The sequence below is a fragment of the Trichechus manatus genome, unplaced genomic scaffold, assembly GCF_000243295.1.
Source record: "Trichechus manatus latirostris isolate Lorelei unplaced genomic scaffold, TriManLat1.0 scaffold00265, whole genome shotgun sequence".
Taxonomy (NCBI): Eukaryota; Metazoa; Chordata; class Mammalia; order Sirenia; family Trichechidae; genus Trichechus; species Trichechus manatus.
Genome location: NW_004444201.1, coordinates 2,313,203 through 2,317,261, shown reverse-complemented (window position 1 = coordinate 2,317,261; position 4,059 = coordinate 2,313,203). Strand labels below are relative to the sequence as shown.

General features: G+C 42.0%; 1 non-coding gene across 1 annotated transcript; it reads left to right on the top strand.

Moving 5' to 3' along the window:
• The first annotated feature begins 2,935 nt into the window (after positions 1 to 2,935).
• On the top strand, positions 2,936 to 3,042 carry LOC111819081 (U6 spliceosomal RNA). Its single transcript, XR_002822877.1, has one exon. It is a non-coding gene; the product is annotated as a U6 spliceosomal RNA (small nuclear RNA).
• The last annotated feature ends 1,017 nt before the right edge of the window (positions 3,043 to 4,059 follow it).

Sequence of the window (4,059 nt, the reverse complement as noted above, 5' to 3'; positions counted from 1 at the left end):
TACAGGGCAAATTAGTTTCTCATTAAACAATTAATATGCATATTATTTTGTGACATTGGTTGTCAACCCCACAACGTGTCAACACTCTTCCCTTCTTGACCTTGGGTTCCCCATTTCCATTCGTTCAGCTTTCCTGTCCCCTCCTGTCTTCTCATCCTTACCCCTGGGCTGGTGTGCCTCTTTAGTCTCATATACATGGTTGAACTACATGAGTTATTGTTTGTTTTATAGGCCTGTCTAATCATTGGCTGAAGGGTGAACCTCAGGAGTGACTTCAGTACTGAGTTAAAAGGGTGTCCAGGGGCCATACTTTTGGGGTTTCTCCAGTACAGACTCCCTGATTTCAACGGGAATAATAAGATCCCAGTGCAGTAGGGTGGATTTGATCCTTAACTATTAAAGATGGGAATAATTACCATAATAATCCCCAAGGACAGGGTAGTAATCAGAATGTGTTGTCCCACAGGCAAATGCAACTGAGTAATTGGATCTCTCAGTCTCTGTGAATGAAATAGATGAGTAGCCTAATGAGGTGCCACTTGACAATATATAAGCAGATAATGTCTTGGTTTGATAGACACCATACTCAAGTTGCCATAGTGGACATTCATGGCCTCTTACCCAATTCCCAGACCTAAATCAGTACACAGACTAAGAAATCTTTGACCGAGGGGGAGACTGGATCTCTCTGAAGAAGGATCTGAAATACAGCCATAAACATGGACTGATTCTTCTTCCAAGTCTTCCTCAGAGATACTGCCTACAAAGTGGTAACTATTCCCTGGAGACCCAAACACCATCATGATCCACTGTTAAGGGTGGGGGCATGTGGAGGTCAGGTGATACGTGGAATCTCAGCCTGAGTCTGTCTCAGAGTGAGTACAACGGGCCTACAGACCCAACCTGTGATTAGTTCCAAAGTCCCAGAATGTATAGTAGAAATAGTCTACTATGTAACACATTGCTTCCTGGACCATGGAGTAGAGGTCTATTATGGAAGGAAGAGCTAAGTGGAAAACCCTAGAAGACTCTGCCAAGACAGTAAACACAAAGCAATGCTGCATTTCTAGGAGAAATGCAAACATTAATGCCACCCCCAAAGTTTGAAGGATGCAGAGGCAGTAATTTCTATCATATCTCCATTGAACACAGAAGGCTAATGCAAAAGCCTCCTAGAACTTGAAGAATGACTCTTAATTATCATGAATATAATCAGGTGGTGATGCCAATTGCAGTTTCAATTCCATATATGATATTTTTACTGCAGCAGTCACCAAAGATTCAAGCACCTGGTGCTTTCTTTTCTATTCCCACCAATAAATAACATCAGGCAAAATTTGTCTTTACATAGTGGGGTGAGTTGTCCACCTCCTATGTCTTAACTGAGGACTATGTCAACTTGATTACTCAGTTCTAATACCCTACAGAGCTGCTCTGTCCATATGGCAACCACTAGCCATATGTGGATCCTGAGCATTTAAAAACGTAGCTAGTCTGAATTGAGATGTAGTCTGAATTGAGATTTTTGTGTGCTGCTGCAATCCATTTACCATAAGGCTGTCAATTCAAGACAAGTCTTTGAAGAGATCATGACTTTAGTGCAAGCTGCCTTGTCACTTAGGCCTCTTTACCCAACAGACTCAATGATACTGGTAGTTCCTGGATCCATGAGTTATGCTGTATGGAGCCCCTGGAAATCCCCAATAGGATAATCACAATGCAGATCCTTAGCATTTCTTAAGAAAGCCATTCTTTCCTCTGCCAAAAACCACCTGCTATTTTAAAATCAGTTATTGACTTTAGTAAAGAATGAACACATGGCTTGTGGACTAAGTGACTACATGATCCAGGATCATAAACAGAATATTACCTAATCCACCAAATAATAAGGTTAGACATTCTCAGCAACATTATTTTGTAATGGAAATAGTATTTACAAGAACAGGCTCAAGCAGGTCTTGAGGGCACAAGTAAATGTATGAGCAAATGCCTCAGACTCTTATGGTACCTTCTCTGATTCCTTCACCCCCTCTTCCTAAACACATGGCTATGACTTCATATAGAATTTCCTATTACCAGTTAACAGAGAAGAAGTAAGCATAGGCCTAATTCACAGACAGGACTGCATGATGGAAGTAAGCAGCTGCTGTATTACCGCCCTAACTTAGATATGGCCCTGAAAGACAATGATGAAAGGAACTCTTCCCAGGAGTGAAAGAAAAGGGAGCATATAGCAGTTAAATTTGCATTAAAGGAGAGATGGACTAAAGTACAGATCTACACTGATTCATACACAAGAGAAGTGGATAACAGGTTGGCAAGCTGGTCAAGATTTGGAAAAACAAGATTAGTGTCAAAGTGATCTGGGAGAGAGGTATTGGATGGCTTATCAGAATTGGCCCAGAATATTAATGTATTTGTAAATTTCCATGTAAATTTCCACCAGAAAGCATCCACTGCAGAGGGCCCTCTCAATAATCAGGTTGATAAGATGTGCCATTGTTTCAGTGGTTCCCAAGACCACACTCAGATTTGGTAATTCATTAGAAGCACTCGCAGTACTCAGAAGTCATTATGCTGATAACTACAGTTTATTACGGCAAAAGGTACAAAGCAGGATCAATAAAGGAAAAAGATCAGGTGGAGTCTGGAGAACACCAGGTGTGAGTTTCTAAGAGTCCTCTCCCAATGGAGTCTCACAGGACTCATTTAATCTCTCAGTAACAAAATGCAGCAACACTTGAGAAGAGTTTTCTGCCAGGGAAGCCCATTTGACCCCAAGAGTCCAGGGTTTTTGTTGTGTCTTCATGACCGATCGCAGTTATGAAAATTCCAGACCCCCAGAAGGAAAGCAAATGGTCACCATAAATCACATTGTTTGACCAAATTACCTAGATGAGCTGGTACAGTTGTGATTCAAGACTTCAAGTATACTGTGCTCACTTCAGCAGCACATACACTAAAATTGGAACAATACAGAGAAGATTAGCATGGCCCCTGCCCGAGGATGACATGCAAATTCACGAAGCGTTCCATATTTTTACACAATACTGGGGAAGTCAGCACAACTTGACCAAGGCAAGGACATAAGCTTCATAGACACATCCAAACTCCCTGAGGGACTGAATTACTGGGCTGAGGGCTGGGGACCATGTTCTCGGGGGACGACTAGCTCAATTGGCATAACATAGTTTTATAAAGACAATGTTCTATATCCTATTTTGGTGAGTAACGTCTGGGGGCTTAAGAGTTTGTCAGCAGCCATCTAAGATACTCTATTGGTCCCACCTAGTCTGGAGCAAGGAAGAATGAAGAAAACCAAAGACACATGGGAAAGATTAGTCTAAAGGACTAATGGACCACAATTACCACAGCCTCCACCTGACTGAGTCCAGCATGACTAGATAGTGCCCAGCTACCACCACTGACTGCTCTGACAGGGATCACAATAGAGGGTCCTGGACAGAGCTGGAGAAAAATGTAGATCAAAATTCTAACTCACAAAAAAAGACCAGACTTACTGGTCTGACATAGACTGAAGAAACCCAAGATTATGGTCCCTGGACACCCTTTTAACTCAGTACTGAAGTCACTCCTGAGGTTCACCATTCAGCCAAAGTTTAGACAGGCCCATAAAACAAAATGAGACTAAATGGGCACACCAGCCCAGGGGCAAGGACAAGAAGACAGGAGAGGACAGGAATACTGGTAATGGGGAACCCAAGTTCCAGAAGGGGAGAGTGCTGACATATCATGGAGTTGGCAACCAATGTCGCAAAACAATATGTGTATTAATTGTTCATTGAGAAACTAATTTGCTCTATAAACCTTCGTCTAAAGTACAACTTAAAAAAAAAAAGACTTCAAGTATACAAAATATCTTATTGATAGCAGAGGGAACTTTCCAAGAGTTCAGTTACCAGAAGCTAGCCAAAGACCAGTCATGTCAGCAGCCTCTTTTGAGAATGTACAAGATTTGAGCAACTCAGTCTTTCTAGGTTAACTCTTCCCTGCAAACCCATCTCGTGGATGCCATCTAGCCTCTTTCTAAACCACCCC